Raw genomic sequence first — 19,028 nt, forward strand, 5'->3', positions numbered from 1 at the left:
ACAAAATCTCGGGATGTCATGTTCCGATACAGACACATAAGCATAAACAGAACTTACATTTATTTACACTAATGATTTACATCTCCTTTATTCTCTCAATGAAATATGTCTTCGTATTGATACCTATGATACAAAGAAAACTGAGTGGGTCAGGCTTGGGAGCCTGGTGAGCATATAGGGTTTTCAACCCACAATAATACATTTATCATATTCAATTATCAACAATCAACCCCAAATACCCATCCCCATTATCTTCTTTATTTATTAAGGTTTTACCCTAAGAATCGATTATACTTTCTTCATTCATTCCTAAGGGTTTACCTAAGGAACTGGCACACAGTCCATTTGTTACCACGGTTTATTCAACAGGCACTACGTCGCATAGTCACCAGGGTTCATACAATTGGCACTACGTCTCATAGTCACCAGGGTTTACACAATAGGCACTACGTCTCATAGTCACCTGGGTTTACACAAAAGGCACGAAGTCACATCGTCACTAAGGTTTATCAAATAGGCACGAAGTCGCATCGTCACCAAGGCTTACTCAATAGGCACGAAGTCGCATCGTCACCAACAATTCCATCTACCCATGTTCTACCCAACATTTTGTAGATATAAATACAAACACAATTTAAATCACTTAACACCCGTATAAAAACATCAATTCCAAATCTATCTCAAATAGATAATTAATATATAACACATATCACGTATTTCATAGCTAATACTTTATATTTATGTATTAGAAGAAAGTAATTATGCACTCACGCATATAAACAACAATATATATAAATATACACATAACACGTATTTTATAAAATACTTCATATTTATGTGTAAGATGAAAGTGACTATACACTCACTTGATCAAATGATGATTGGGCAGCACTACGGCTTGCAGAAGTAGTGTTTCTCCGTAGATCTGGAAGATCTTCACAAAAATCGGCTCCTCGCGGGCAGCGCTTCGGCTCGGGAATAACGCTCTTCGGGATCCTCGGGGCTTCGGATCTTGCTTCGGGGCTCGGGAATAATACCGGGGCTTCGGGATATGATTGGCATGCAAATCGAGGCAAAAACTTAGAGAGAAAGTAAGAAAAATCGCAAGGAAATGGCTGATCTCGAGTTCTATTTATAGGCTGCTGGGTCTGGGATTACGCGGGGCGTAATCTTAAATTACGCAGGGCATACTCGAGTTACGCAGAGCGTACTTTGACGTCATTGCGTGTGTCGACTGGTGGCACTCGAGTATTGGTCAAACAAGTTGCATCCGACTGAGTACGCTGGGCGTACTCAAATTACGTTGGGCGTAATTGACTCGTCGAGCTTCTAAATTGCGTAACTTTCGCATACGAGCTCCGTTTTCGACGTTCTTTATATCCACGTGAAGGTGAGATATGCTCTACAACTTTCATTTAGACTCCGTCGGCAAATTTGGACTTTATTTTTATTATATTATTTTTAGTAGGCCGGGACAGGAAAACTTCGTTATAAAATCATATCTTCTTCATCTGACGTCCGTTTTTGTCTGTCTTTTTACCGTTGCACTACTAATGATGAGATCTTCAATTCTCATTTAGATTGTTTCGGCTAAAAACCGCTCGATCTCAAATCGAGTATTCGGGCTGCATACCGCTAAGTCGAAACTTAGAAAAATCATCACTTCCTCATACGAAGTTAGATTTGGACGTTCTTTTTATGCACGCTCACGGTTTAACGAACTCTACAACTTTCATTTAGATCACTAAGGCTAAATATCGCTCTAACTTAAATTCACTTTTTACGTCATTCAGCGTCGTGTCGGTTCTGTCGCGAAACTTCGACAGGTCATAACTTCTTCGTTATAACTCGGATTTCGGCGTTCTTTATATGCACGGAAACCTTTTGACATATACTACAACTTGGTTAAGATTAATCCTTCTAAATAATCTTCCATCAAAAAGTCATTTTTTGATGCTTATCGTCTCTAAAATGACTAGCCCTGATCTACGGGCGTTACAATTATCTCCCCCTTAGGATGATTACGTCCCGGAATCATCAACGAAATAGGACTTGCATAATGTTTCCACACATTATTTCTTCATCCTAGGTAATAACCGTAACTTCTATGTTTCCTTGAAAGAGTATTTAACTCTTATGGCTTTCTTGACCGCAGAAGATGCCCAATCTTGCATCTGCTTATCGTATCATGTTGTACTTTCAATCGTAACCTTCAAGTTTCCAAATAAGTCCTTATTGTGGACTCCTTCTTCTTCTTAGGATAAATACTTTCCTTTATCTATTGTAACAAACCGATGGGTCGTGCTCTACTGACCTCTCATCGAATGATGCAATGCTTAGACTCAGGTCTCTTAGAGTTAAATTCCAAAATGAAATATACCTTCCTTCATATTCTAATGTGATATGATCACATTTCAGCATGTAGCATTTCTGCCTACAAACTTCTTTTAACAACGAGCGCGACACTATCAATCGCATTAACTTCAACCTTCTGAGTTAAGTCAGATGTTACATCTAACTTGGTCCTCTAGACCACGTAACATACTCCTCGTAGTTGAACTCAAATTTAAACATGACCACTAAGGTCGGAACAAGAACCATCTTACTAGTCATTACCGAAACAATGGTAATGACATACCAGAATAAAATGGAATCAATCACTAGCTTCTTGGTAATCCAAGTGCGAGTCGTGTGCTTCCGGTAGTATATGCATTTACTACCTTTCACACCTACTCATACTTGTCCCAAGTATTGTCTCTCAGTCGAACCAAGTCACTATACAAAAATCACACAATCATTTAACACATCAGGTACTAAAACCATAAATATCACATAAATATCAAAACCAAGGTTTACAATATAACTTGAAATGATTACACAAAAGTTCAAGTTCACCCTATACTATGCCTTTAATTGGCTACATCATAAGTTGATCCTTGGATATAAATTCCTCATCCTTGATTCACTTCGTCGAGGATCATGTGGAATGCCCTTGGCTGTGGCGGTGCGTTTTTCTTTGGGCAGTCTCTAAAAATATGCCCTTCCTCGTTACATCCGTAGCACACCTTTTTGTTGGATGCGCACTTGTTGGCATAATGCCTCATCTTCCCACATTTGTAGCAAGTGATATCCTCTCTACACTTCCCGAAGTGTTTCTTTTTACACTTCTCGCACCACTTAGCTTCATTTCTTCCTCCAGATTTTGAGAATTTGGTTTCTTTGTTGATTATTGAAGATCCTTCATGTTTCCTTTTCTCTCCAACTTCAGCTCTCTCCAGAACCTTTTCTTTTATTTGGGTTTGAACATTTTTGGCTGCCCAGATGGTGGCTTTCAAAGTGGTTGCTTGCTTGACTATCGGACCAAAGTTCGCTGGTAATCCATTGGCAAACTTGTTGACCTTGGAAAGTTCAGTTGGAAGTAGGTATAGAATAAGCTTCATCTTTTCCGTAAAGCTTGTGGCGTATTCAGTGATGCTCAATTTTCCCTTCTTCAGATTCTGGAACTCATTGTTGATTTCTAGGAGATCCTGCTCAGAGCAGTATTGCATTTTCAATTGTACCACGAACTCTTCCCAAGACATCTTGCTAGCTTCCCCCTTGGGCATCGAACCGGCCAGTAACTTCCACCAGCTCAGTACTCCAGATTTTAATAGAGGAATTGCAAGAGCGGTCTTCTGTCTGTTACTACACTCGCAACTTTCAAACATTGTCTCCATCTCGGAGATCCAGTCCATGACTTGCACCGGCGTCGGGCTTCCGGATAGACATGGTGGTTTGGATGCCATGAAATCCTTATACTTGCACCCACGACCATCATTTCCTCCATACTGGTTATTGTGTCTAACCACTGGTTGTTCGTCTTGACCAATGATCCCACTAAAGTTTTCTCCTTCAGACTGCCCTCCATTCTCCTCGGGCTCTTCCGCTTGAATTGACGGTTCTTCACGATTCTGCCTAAGCAGGCGTCTTGTTTCTTCCATCTGACGATCCAACATCATTTGAATCATCATTTGTACATCAACCATTGTTATTGGCTCAGGTGCAGCAACTACAACAGGTACTTTTTGATTTACAGGCGGTTGATTCCTGTTTTCATCAGCATTTCCAACTCCGCTTCTTGTTCTCACCATTTTTGATCTATACACCGAATAAGGTGAAATTAGATCCTCATTCACGATAGATATTCAAATCGTCCTTATCACTCCGGAACGTTTATATGCTAGTTCTAATATTGTAGCCATACGCTTAGAATCCTAAACACATAAGGTTTCCAGATCCGGTCGGCAACAGACCATAGATCCGAACAAATAATAGCATCAATATAGCTATCACACAAAACATTTTGCACATAAAAGCATTTTAGGCATCATTCCTAAAATAAACTAGTTCTTGTGTCAGTTTAGGTGTACTACCTAACATATTTTAGACACACTCCTCACAATCATTACTTAGCATTCTAAGTTTAAGTCTAGAAATTTCCTGCAAATTTCAAGTTCGCTTAAACTAATGCTCTGATACCAACTGTGACATCCCCAATTTCATGGCCAGAAAAGACCGATTTGTTTATACTTTGCTTTTAAAATCAGAGTAATCGTTTAAAGAAAATTGTTGCGGAATTTGTCCCCAAAATAAAATAAATATGATAAGAATTTATCAAAGCATTTTTTAAAGAAAAGTATTTTCATTATATAACAAAATCTCGGGATGTCATGTTCCGATACAGACACATAAGCATAAACAGAACTTACATTTATTTACACTAATGATTTACATCTCCTTTATTCTCTCAATGAAATATGTCTTCGTATTGATACCTATGATACAAAGAAAACTGAGTGGGTCAGGCTTGGGAGCCTGGTGAGCATATAGGGTTTTCAACCCACAATAATACATTTATCATATTCAATTATCAACAATCAACCCCAAATACCCATCCCCATTATCTTCTTTATTTATTAAGGTTTTACCCTAAGAATCGATTATACTTTCTTCATTCATTCCTAAGGGTTTACCTAAAGAACTGGCACACAGTCCATTTGCTACCACGGTTTATTCAACAGGCACTACGTCGCATAGTCACCAGGGTTCATACAATTGGCACTACGTCTCATAGTCACCAGGGTTTACACAACAGGCACTACGTCTCATAGTCACCTGGGTTTACACAAAAGGCACGAAGTCACATCGTCACCAAGGTTTATCAAATAGGCACGAAGTCGCATCGTCACCAAGGTTTACTCAATAGGCACGAAGTCGCATCGTCACCAACAATTCCATCTACCCATGTTCTACCCAACATTTTGTAGATATAAATACAAACACAATTTAAATCACTTAACACCCGTATAAAAACATCAATTCCAAATCTATCTCAAATAGATAATTAATATATAACACATAACACGTATTTCATAGCTAATACTTTATATTTATGTATTAGAAGAAAGTAATTATGCACTCACGCATATAAACAACAATATATATAAATATACACATAACATGTATTTTATAAAATACTTCATATTTATGTGTAAGATGAAAGTGACTATACACTCACTTGATCAGAAGATGATTGGGCAGCATTACGGCTTGCAGAAGTAGTGTTTCTCCGTAGATCTGGAAGATCTTCACAAAAACCGGCTCCTTGCGGGCAGCGCTTCGGCTCGGGAATAACGCTCTTCGGGATCCTCGGGGCTTCGGATCTTGCTTCGGGGCTCGGGAATAATACCGGGGCTTCGGGATATGATTGGCACGCAAATCGAGGAAAAAACTTAGAGAGAAAGTAAGAAAAATCGCAAGGAAATGGCTGATCTCGAGTTCTATTTATAGGCTGCTGGGTCTGGGATTACGCGGGGAGTAATCTCAAATTACGCAGGGCGTACTCGAGTTACACAGGGTGTACTTTGACGTCATTGTGTGTGTCGACTGGTGGCACTCGAGTATTGGTCAGACAAGTTGCATCCGACTGAGTACGCTGGGCGTACTCAAATTACGTTGGGCGTAATTGACTCGTCGAACTTCTAAATTGCGTAACTTTTGCATACGAGCTCCGTTTTCGACGTTCTTTATATCCACGTGAAGGTGAGATATGCTCTACAACTTTCATTTAGACTCCGTCGGCAAATTTGGACTTTATTTTTATTATATTATTTTTAGTAGGCCGGGACAGGAAAACTTCGTTATAAAATCATATCTTCTTCATCCGACGTCCGTTTTTGTCTGTCTTTTTACCGTTGCACTACTAATGATGAGATCTTCAATTCTCATTTAGATTGTTTCGGCTAAAAACCGCTCGATCTCAAATCGAGTATTCGGGCTGCATACCGCTAAGTCGAAACTTAGAAAAATCATCACTTCCTCATACGAAGTTAGATTTGGACGTTCTTTTTATGCACGCTCACGGTTTAACGAACTCTACAACTTTCATTTAGATCACTAAGGCTAAATATCGCTCTAACGTAAATTCACTTTTTACGTCATTCAGCGTCGTGTCGGTTCTGTCGCGAAACTTCGACAGGTCATAACTTCTTCGTTATAACTCAGATTTAGGCGTTCTTTATATGCACGGAAACCTTTTGACATATACTACAACTTGGTTAAGATTAATCCTTCTAAATAATCTTCCATCAAAAAGTCATTTTTTGATGCTTATCGTCTCTAAAATGACTAGCCCTGATCTACGGGCGTTACAACAACATAATGGGCTGGAATTGTGGCCATAGACCCATGGACACAGTAAGGAGAATCACCTCGCACTGTTGAACCCTGCTAATACTCTTCTGGCTGCTGATTGGAAAATTCCCGAACTGCTGACCCTTCGACTTCCCAAACTACCAATACCAAACATCACTTAGTCCAATACAATCATCCTTCTTAGGGTAAAATGACCATTATACCCTTATCCCAACTTGGTCCATATCTAAGGCCTAATACTAGGTAAGCTTCCCAAGCCCACTAGTGGCCCACTAATGGCCTACTTTGCTAAATCGAGCCCAATCCCTCTAATGGGCCTTACCCTGAGCCTGAACATTTCCTTGGCCCATATTATTTGACTTCTGATGGCCCACTAAGGTCCAAGAACCCAAAGCATGGCCAAAACCGAGGCCCAAAAATGCAAAGCCCAAACTAACAGAGTACGTGGGGCGTACATTCATGTATGCTAAGTGTACTAGCCAATGGTGTGTACGCTGGGCATACCTGCATGCACGCTCAGCGTACTCCCCCTGTTAAGTCACTTTCCCATTAAGTGCTTAATACTCTACTCCAGAAGCTACAAACACAGATCCAAGTCCTTTTCCATGTCTTAATCCATAAAGTCACTGACTTTGTGACTTAACTTGGCCCATACAAGCCCAAACTCCCAAAATGACATTCTTTTTCCATAAAGAGGGCTAAATCCCATGCATGAACTCATTAAGTCATTTAAGATGGAGACTTTACTCCTTATGGGACCCTTTTAGCTCTGAGGGTGGCAACCCTAAGCTCACAAACAAGATTTCATCATAAAGGTCCATACTTTGGACTAAAAGAGTCCATTAACTCCTCCTAAAAGAGATCTAAGAGAACAATCATCAAGCTTAGAACTTTATACCTCGAAAGGGTCTGGAAAGAGGCAAAAGTCCCAGATCTACAACTTCTCCTTTGATCTACCACCTTGCTTTGCTCCTTCCTTGCTTGGAAAATGGTTTTATAACACCAAAATGCTCACTAATGGCCACCAAAGCTTCAAGAACACTCAAGGGAGGATTAGGGTTTTGTGGTGGCTGACCAAGGGTGAAATGGAGGCTTACCCTTGAGGCTTATCATTCTTTTTATAGTGTCATGCCCTAAAATTTAGGGTTTCTGGATTCTGGACGTACGCTGGGCGTACGCCTAACGCACCTGCGACCTTATGACCTTATACGCTGGGCGTAACCCAGCCTTACGTTGGGCATACTCGCTCGCTTACCACCTTGCATGCATGGTCCTTCTTTGTCATCTATGTCCATTAAGGGCCAATAACATCAATAACTTCAAAGTGTCATAACTCCTTCATTCCAAGTCCGTTTCCGACAAACTTTATATCCATGAAAAGGTGGCGAAAAGCCCTACGCTTCTATATAATTATTTTTAAATATATAAAAAATAAATACATTAATAAGAAAATTAATTAAAAAATAAATTAATAAGGACTCAATAGTCTTTTTAGGTAAGACAGAGACCAAACGCGCAACAAAAATAAACAATAGGGACCATCCGAGTTGAAAAAAATAAGTTAAGGACTAAAAACACAAATTCCCCCAAACCACAGGGACCATTCGTGTAATTTACTCTTACTTTTCGATTTGTTCATATTTACATAACTATTTTTTTGTACACATCTAGGTAATGAACTTGTTGAAAGTGTTCACGTCTAGGATGTGACCTGCTACAGCAGGTCATAATGGTCATATGTGAACACTTCCAACAAGTTTGTTACCTTAATGTGTACAAAAAAAAAAAGATAGTTACTCAGATGTGAACATACCGAAAAATTTATTACCTTAGCAAGTCATTTTCCCTTAGCTTATTGCTTATTTACTTATTGTTGTGGGAATAAATATATATTTTTTTAAAATGTGTTTGGATTAGCTTATTGCGGTGGGAATAAGCAATAAACAATAAGCATTTTAAGTGTTTGACAAACAAAATAACTTATATGAGTAAAATGACCAACAAGCAATAAGCATCCCCCTATTGCTTATTAAAATCAACTTATTTAGCTTATCTCTACCAGAATAAGCTGATTTTTAAAGACTACTATCCAAACACTTAAATTTGCTTATTGCAGTGGGATTAAGCAATAACCAATAAGCTGCATATTTTTTCTCTATCCAAAAACCCCCTAAATCTTGAGAGAGTTTGAATAGTTATGATGAAAGAGACGGTTTTAGACTTACCGTTGTCCATTGTATAAAAAATGAGTGAATTGTATACTCATTTTTATTTTTATAAACTTATACAAAAAAAATAATAAATTAAAAAAACCCACAACATGTTTTTGTGTTGATTAATGTCATTATATATAATATTTTAAGAATTAAAAGCAACTCATTAATAAATAAGAAATGATATTTTTAGATATATAAAATAATATTTGTTTAAGATTTTAGTAGATTAAAACAAAAAAGTTTGCAATGTAACCATATTATCTTATATCAATGATAAATTATTGATTTTATTTCTTTTAACTTGAGCCTAATAGATTCAGCCCAAGTCCATAACCCTAGAAAGTCTAGGGCATTAGAAAACCATCTGATAGTAGTTTTGAGCCCCAACGTCAATAGCAACAACTTTACCTCCTGAGTTGAACTCCAAGTTGGTTAGGGTTTTCCTGCAAGAGGATCCATCATTTGATTCAATGTATGGTTATAAACTCATCACATTTTACGTTAATTTAACAAATTGGTTTTAAGGTAGTTAGTACTCCAGTAGTTGTTTTATACAGCACTACTATATATCTTCGTTTTCCCATTACATTCATATTGTGATTTTCTCACATTGAGTAATGTAATCTATTTCCTAGTAACATGAGCATTCATTTAAAAAGGGGGCCTATAATTCTAACTTTATGATTCCTTAGTTTATACATTAGGATTATATATTAATCGGATCCGACAGGTAGTAGGATGAGTGTTTTCTGCTTCATTTCTTGTTCCTTATTTGGTTGTAGGCTTGGAGCATATTCACACAGTCTACTATCTATTCGATCTTAGTTAAATATATAACCCGTATACACAAAGTAATCATAAGGAGTATCAGGTATAGGTCAGGTCATATCATACAAATTCAGTATACCACTTTCTAAATACAAAAACATACTTTCGGATAGATCATTAAGTAGGTGAAACTAGAAACTTATCTATAAAAGGTTTGATACGCATTGTTAAACCGGTATAACTTAAAGGACCTTTAGTGGTTAATTATATAATACCTTAGTTTATACATCAAGGTTATATATAATTAATACCCGATATGTAGTGGAATGTGTGTTTACCGCCTTACTTCTTGTTCCTTGTTTGGTTGTAGGCTTATGGCAGATAACATTTAACTGTCCATTAGATTATATATAACTAGTATAAACTAAGTGATTATAGAAGGAACCATTGCGGTTACCATTTTACTAAAGAAAATATATGATTTTCTTAAGGAATGTTGTCTTCAAATATACAATAACTATTACAGTTAACTCCGTAACTACCAAATGAACACACCAGGGTTATATACAATGAAGATGTAACAAACAATGGGATGTGTGCTTTCCGTCTCATTTCCCGTTCCTTGTTTGGTTGTGGGCTTAGGGCAGATCCACACAATCGATTGTCTGCTTACTCTAAATTGTATATAACTTGTATCTATTTAGTACTCATAGAAGGAATTATATAGTCATTTTTACTTATCATTCATAACATAAGAAAATATAAGATTTTCTGGAGGAACATGCGAACTTTTCTAAAAAAGAACTTATAGTATACTTTTCATAACTACATTACTTATGAACTCACCAGCTTAAATACTGATCTACTCTTTCAAAATAACTTGTATTCTCAGGAAACTAGTAGACAGGTACGCGCACAGGGATTTAGAAGATGGATCATAGTAGCTTAATGTCTTGTTTTGTTATTTACTTTGGAGTCAATCTTTTGTGAATCTAATACATTGTAAACACTCAAATATTAATGCAATGATTGTTTGTTACTTTGATTACTATGATGCATGTGTTGTGATACTGCATATGACGTCCTCCGCCCCCGAATGTTTCCGCCGTTCCGGTTTGGCGGTGTTATAGATTGGTATTAGAGCATTGTTTATAGTGAACTAAGTATATCAACCTATAAAAGATATACAACTATAAATGCAATGGGGCCGAAGTGCTCTTCCTGAAAGTATATTTTAAAATATAACAATATTTTCAAACAACATAACAGCCCGAGCCCTAAACCCAAATTGGATATCCCTTGCAACGTATTTTCTGATCCATTTTACTAGATAACTTCCATCATTTCCAGTCATCCAATTCCATTAGTTCATTCTTCTACCATATGAAAAATCAATCTCCTAGAAACGCCGGTAAATAAGGGACCTAGAAAAGAAGAAGAATTTGTGTTAGGTTTTAAGAGGGAGAGAAATAGAACCTGGACCGGTGCGTAGATGATCGCAAAGAAGAATATGAAGCGAAGAAGGCATGAAAAAACGTGAGCAGCGGTCAAAGTCATGGGTGGGGTGAAGGGAACTGCACACTCTTAGAAGGAGGTTGAGAAACCGATTGAAGGGGTGTGGAAGAATACTACCGCTGACTTTGAACGTGGGAGAGAAGTAGGAGGAATCGTGGAGACGATCAGAAGGGTAACCTCCAATTAACCGTAAATGTTGAATTATTAAGGTGGAGATTGAATTTTAAGGGCTGAGATTGATCCGACGATTTTTCACTCACCATCAACAATAATATAAAGAATAGATATCTCTTCAATGTAACTTATATATGATTTCAAGAGGTAATTTACATAAATGACCTCTAGAGTTAAAGTCATTGTTTTTAACAATTTTACCTAAACTAATGAGTATCACATTTGAAAACATGATAACATTAATAGCTCGTGGTCAAATGTGAGTATTCATTCAATAACAAAATTATTAAGACTATCAATAATAACTTTTTAAATTTAAAATAAAATACAAAAGTCAAAAACAATAATAGCAGAAATGATCTATAGTGTGTTGATGCTTTATAATAAAAATCGTTCATAAATAAAACTCACCCACAAATGCATGTAATTGCCGTCGTAGTAATAATAATAATAATAATAATAATAATAATAATAATAATAATAATAATAATAATAAATAAAAAATAAAAAAAAAAGTCAAATCAAATTGAGTTTAGTTACGTCAGATGAAAAAAAAATATTTTTATCAAATTAAAAATATATAACAACGCCCTTGATTAAAACGTAAATTATTAATTAACTAAAAAACAAAACATAGTAGTTGTTTTTAGTTAATGACCGCTTATGAATAATCATATCTTCTTTTTCTCAATGTATTTGTTACATCATTATTTTTTATTTAATTAAATTAGAACATATAAAATAAAATAAAATATAACATTTTTTTAAAATAGTGTTTTGCTAATTTAAAACAAATGAGTGAATTGTATATTCATTTTTATTTTTATAAACTTATACAAAAAAAAAATAATAATAATAAAAAAATAAAAAAACCCCACAACATGTTTTTGTGTTTATTAATGTCTATTATCTTTTTTTATATGTATTTTAAGAATTAAAAGTAACTCATTATTAAGTAAGAAATAGTATTTTTAGATAAATAAAATAATATTTGTCTAAGATTTTAGTAGACCAAAACAAAAAAAAAAGTTTGCAATGTAACCATCTTATCTTATATAAATTATTAATTTTATTTCATTTAACTTGAGCCAAATAGATTCGGCCCAAGTCCGTAAACCTAGAAAGTCTTGGGCTTTACCTGATAATACGTTTTAACCCCCAACGTCAATAGCAGCAGCTTCTCGGCTTCTCCTCCCGAGCTAAACTCCAAGTTGGTTAGAGTTTTCCTCCAAAAGGATCCATCATTCAATTCAATATATATATATATATATATATATATATATATATATATATATATATATATATATATATATATAGAGAGAGAGAGAGAGAGAGAGAGACGAGTTCACAAACCCGCTGCAACCGATTAAAGGCTTCATCCTGTTGGAACCGCCAATCAAGGATTCACAACCCAACGGTACTGCCGGTACCACCTCAACCATTCGCAACCTGAGGTTTGACTCCGTCCTCCCTAAAGGATAAAGTAGCACATTCAAAAACAATTGTCTATGTGGGCGATCTTATATGATTAAACATTTAAAATCTTAAAATAAATCATATTAAAACTTTAATTTTAAATATAATTTTAATATTAATATTAAAAGATGTGTCATAAAAACATTAGGGTCCCAAATAATACATTAGTATGGATGACAATGGGATGTATATGAGATCGATATTGATTAACTCAATAGTGTATCTCAAATTCAGTCATGTCTTGTCCGACTGGTCAAATATCAAACTAGTAACTAATTATCAAGTTTGTAAGTATTTTGTAACATCTCAAAAATCATGATAAAAATTTTTCATTTTTCAAAAAACTATTTTCTTAAACCACAAGTCATATAAAAGATTGTTTCCAAATGTAGTCATAAAATCAGAGTATCTAATAACATCTCTCAATCATAAGTCCCAAGGATGATGTGTACAATAACGTCTTCTCTTTGTCCCGATCATCTGATATACCTAAAACCACAAAACCAAAATGTAAGCCAAAGTTTAGTGAGTTCTTCCGAAATACCCCACACAACATAACATATACAAGTATTCATACTAGGTCCATAGTCATTGGATTACCCTTGGGTCCACAGTTATCGAACTAGATTGCCCCGACCCACAATCATCGAACTAGATTGTCCTAGGTTTGTTGACTTACAACACAGAGCAGTAAAACCTCAACCCAACCACACTATGCTGTCATATGCAACATATAACAATAACTGTAAGTACAAGTAATCATACAAATTTACTAATCTAACAAAACACTACAACACAACAACATCCTATACACAAGGATACATAACTCAACCTAGTGGGCCGGTATTGGTGCCTTCGACCCACGAGTACAACGAGGAAAACTCACCTCAAAGTCTAGAAGATAGCTGAACTGATCACTGCTCCAGTTACCAGCTCTACAGGTCACCTAAACAACCAACATGGACCAAGCCTCAATATACATATTAAATTACTCTATTTGATCTAAAGTTAAACTTGGTCAAAGTCAACGGTCAACGGTCAAAAATTCAAAGGTCAACATTCAGTTGGTCCCTGCATCATGGCCATCCTTAGCCACGTCGTGGCAGCGAAACGATGAAACAGACGAGTTCTTACCCAATCACCTCGCCGTGACAACATAAGGCTATGCGGTGGGGACTGGTTTGGATAGTTTAACCTATTAAGCCATTTTCCTACAACTCCAATAACTTCAAAGCTCAGATCTGGCCCTTCCCATAGTCTTGATGGATAAAGTTTCCAACTTTATCCAGTAAGACACCTCAATAAGACAAGATCCCAAACCCTAAATCCGTAAAGGTAGCTAAAGGCATGCAAACACCCATTAAGTACCTAATCACTAGAGTTACTCTTCCAAAGTTTCTAGAAGGGTTTCTTACACCTAACGGGCCATAAAAATTATAGCTTTATGTACATGCATGTCCAATGCATGTCCCTTCCATTTTTGGTCAAAAACATGGCAATAAGGAACTTAAAGCTTGGGCATGGGACCAAAACTCCAAAGATCCTCAGATCTGGAACATATGACACTAAGATGACCACAAGGATCCATAAAGTTGCCTACTTTATGGGATCTAACCTTCCAAATTCCTACACCATGGAGATTTAGGGAAAAAATGACTAGATCTAGAGACAAGTAACATAAAAATCAGATCTTGAGGAATTTCAAAAGTCCAGAAAACGTGCACAAGGTGGATAGGGAGAGTTGTTTGTTGAAAAAAAGCATAATGACACATTCTTCTTCTTCCAAACACCACAAAAAATCAAGATTTGGCAATGGAAGCTAGGGTTTGCTTTTGGGGGCTGAGGGAGAGTGTTTGAGGTTGAGGATGGGCAACCCTAGGCATCACATCCCTTAAATAGGGGCACAAACCCCACATAAGGTTTTGCCATGAAACAACGACTACACCATAGCGAATAGATCATCACGTTGTGGCACTACCTTAGTCTCCATGCAATTATTGACCTTGACCACGTCGTGGGACTCCATCACCACGTCGTGGCCACCAAAAATACAAAATTCGATGTATTAATTTACTTAAAAGAGACATTACTGGAACTTGGCATTACATATTTTATAATCGATATCTCATGTTATGATGTTAATAGGTTAAAATTTATCCATTGGAATTTCCATTACTTAAAAATCTAATTACAATCCCATTAAAAAAACAACTTGATTTTCTTAAAATTTCAAATTTTTACAACATTAACACATTAAAATGCCAGGGGACAACGAATGCAAAATACTTTAAATGTTACACCTCTAAAGGGTTGAAGTTGATTGGAATTATGCTTTTGCCATTGGTTGAAGGAAGCTATAGACATTTTTTTTACTTGTTCTTAACAAATCATTTTTTCCCAATTTTTTTTTTCAATTTAATAATATTGCCGTTCCAAAAATGAAATAAAAAAAAAATAATTACATAATATTAACTAAATTGAGCTTGTTGTATTGTGTTCAAAAATATTCTCGTAATTAAGATGGATTTTATGCATTAAGTTATTATTTAAATAACATTTTATTAGATTATGTCTCAAATCATATGTTATAATTTTACGTTTCAGTTGGATGAATTTAGTAAATAATTCAATATCTCCATTGGCTAAAACAATTACAACACTTTCAAACTTCCATAGTTATTAAAAGATTATGTTTTTCTTTTTAATATATTTTATTATAGTTTGACATGTTTACCTATCAATAATCATTATAGAATTATTTATGATTTGTTTTGATTCTTTTAGAATTGGATATGTTGCTTGTTATTTAACTAGTCTCTCATTTTAGTATCTCTAGTAGCAGTGAAATAGTGAATTCTAAATGGTTACTTGTTCGGGTTTCAGAAAATAAGAATGTTGTTTCACCCAGAGAAGAGAATATCTCCGTACCAAATCTTTTGTCGGCGACTCAGCTTCTTTTGTACCACCACGTTATGGCATGATCCTATGGAGGTTTAACTCCTAGGATTGTGGTCCTCTATTATTTAGTGGGGAGCTCACAAAAATAAAAAAATGTTATTGGAAATGAAATATTTTCATAGAAGTATTAATACTTTAGTATTATCAACATATGGATTTTTTTTAACAAAATAATAAAAAGCTGATAATTTGTTCATTTAAAACGATACAAATTCAATAAATGTTTATATATTTGAGGTTTAACCGGTAATTTTGAATTGCAGACTGTAACTTCAAAAAAAAATTATACTTTATGCTCATTAAAAATAAAACAATATTTTTTAACATTAAAGAAAAAAAAATGTATTATCTTCCAATATTATTACTGTATATTTTTTATATGATAAAAAATATTATAATACAATAATTTTGTTGTATTCTTTGACATGATACATTTTGTATGAAATAAGGTACTATATTTACTACAATTTTAATATATGAATATATTTTGTATAAAAAATAATTGTTTTTTTTTTTTAACTTTATGAGCAAAAATCCTCCTATCTCATTATATTAACTAATTGAAGATATGGAGTATTATGACATAGGGTCTTGTCTTAGTGTAAGTTTAAAACGTCGATCAGAAAATATTATCTGACCTGGAGAATATAACACAAGAGAGAGTGGGTGCGGCCTGAACCGCAATTCCCTTGCCACATAAGCACAAACACCGCCCCTGAGTGCGGTAGTGAGTGCGCTGCACCCTTCCAAGGGAGCATTCCTTCGAACAACCTTCAAGCAATGTGATTGGTTCCTTTTTCTTCTCTCCCTCTGATTGGTCCATTTTATTTATTAAAAAAATACCTAAGTGTGACACCACTCCTTGGGTGTAGTATGAAATCACACTTTTGTGATAACGAGTGAGGTGGCGCCTACGTGTCAGTGCGGTTTCATGAGGAAAGTGCGAGACCACTCCCTCCAGCCTAATAATATTATAAGATAACAATCTTTGTGGTTTTCTTTTAAAAGCATGACTTTATAACATTCAGATCCCCACCATATGAAGATGATATATACTCATGAAACAAAATGATATAATCTTCACCACCAATCCCAAGTGCACTAGTGTTGTATTTATGATCCTCGTGAAGAACATTCTTATATATGTGTTGGGGGACATACTTGAAAGTTGAAAGGACCAAAAGAACTTAATTATTTCTAGCTACTAATCCCCTTCCACCAGATCACTTTCACATGAACCATTTCTCCCGAATGATACATAACACCATCAACATCACATGTTGTAACCATTTGTGGCTACACACCAAATTTAAAAGTTAATTTACCTCGTTGTTTAAAACTGACTTTCGGATATGAAGATAACCTGATATGATTATATTATGCATGTAGTTTTAATTTCTCGCCACCACACTAATCGACCCATAATAAGTTATACCCAAATGCAAATATACAGTTCAGATGATATCTGTATCTTGAAAAATACTCCCAAGAACCATCATTAATCTTCTCCCGCACCCACTACTAAAAATGTGTTATAATATTATTGTATTTTGAATTTTTTTATCAATTTAGTAAGTTAATATTCAAGCGGGAAAAATAGATCGAAAGAAACTATAATATGGTTCAAGTGAAACTTAGCATAACATGCAACTTTGCAAAATTAATGCATTTCATGAGATCTTCACGATACAAAATTCCTAAAAAAGGATAAATCACACCTTTATAGAATATCAGGTACAAGTAGTGAACTTGATATTTTTTTCCAAACAAAGCCCAAGACGATTTTATTTCACAAAACAAAAATGCAATACCGTAGAAAAAGATTGTAACGACTAACGTGGAGCAGTAGATGTGTCTATTGTATCAACCAAGAGAGGTAGAGGTGCTAGAGTTTGACATGACTTTGACGATAACATATGCTGATTGGATGCTTAACGATCACCCACACGATGCATTTCAAGAACATAATGGGCAAATGAGATTCATATATACATATATAACAACATTCATTTTTGGGGGAAATGACTTATAAGCCCAACGAAGTTTTCAAATCATTCAAATAACTCAATTATGTTTTGTCTGTTCAAGAAAACCTAACGAACTAACCTTTTGTCTAAAAAAGCCCAACTAACTTACACTTTCGTTCACTTCTCATTTAGGGTCAACCGACTAATGAAAGTCAACGAATGACGTGTAATTAAATATCGGAAAATGAATTGTAAGACCAACGAAGTTTCAAAACCATTCAAAAAACCTCAATCATGTTTTGTTTGTTGAAAAAAACATAACGAACTTACGCTTTTGTTCAATTCTCATTAGAGGCAACCAAATTCATTACGTATATAACTAGTTGGCAAATGACATGACATTATATTTAATGACATGGAATAAACTGATTAGAATTGCCCTTTATATATCGATTTAGGGCTTAGAGAAGAGAAAAACGAACGACGTCTGTGTTCGATCTCTTGTAATAGCCACTTCTTAGTCTTCCTCTCAATCGTTGATGTCCAACTCAAGATCTACAAAGAAGATATTTGATGATGAAAACCCTTGTGGATGTGGACACCCTTGTTGGATTTGGACATCTAGAACGGAGGATTATCCAAAGAAAAAAGTTCAGGGCTTGTTCGAAAAGATGGGTAAGTGTAATCGAAAGCTTTATCATGTCCATATTCTATTTATTTGTTTGGTTTCTTTCAAACTAAATACTTATTAAAATGTACATGATAAAGCTTTCAATTACACTTACCCATCTGTTCGAATAAGCTCTAAACATTGTCTTTAGATGCTCCTCCATTCTAGATGACCAAATCCGAGAATGGCGTCTACATCTACAAGAGTTTGCATCATCAAATATCTTCTTTATAGATCTTGAGTTGTACATCAACGATTGAGAGGAGGAAGAAGAACTAACTATTACAAGAGATCGAACACAGATATTGTTCATTTTTCTCTTCTCCAAGCCCTAAATCAATATATAAAGGGAAATTCTAATATGTTTATTCCATGTCATTAAATATAATGTCATGTCATTTTCCAACTAGTTGTATACCTAATGAATCTGGTTGTCTCTAATGAGAATTGAACAAAAGCATAAGTTCGTTGAGTTTTTTTTCAACAAACAAAACATGATTGGAGTTTTGTGAACGGTTTTGAAACTTCGTTGGTCTTACAAGTCATTTTCCGATATTTAATTACACATCATAAACCATGTTATTCGTTGAC

Source organism: Lactuca serriola, chromosome 5 (genome assembly GCF_051521515.1).
Source record: "Lactuca serriola cultivar US96UC23 chromosome 5, Lser_US96UC23_V15, whole genome shotgun sequence".
Taxonomy (NCBI): domain Eukaryota; kingdom Viridiplantae; phylum Streptophyta; class Magnoliopsida; order Asterales; family Asteraceae; genus Lactuca; species Lactuca serriola.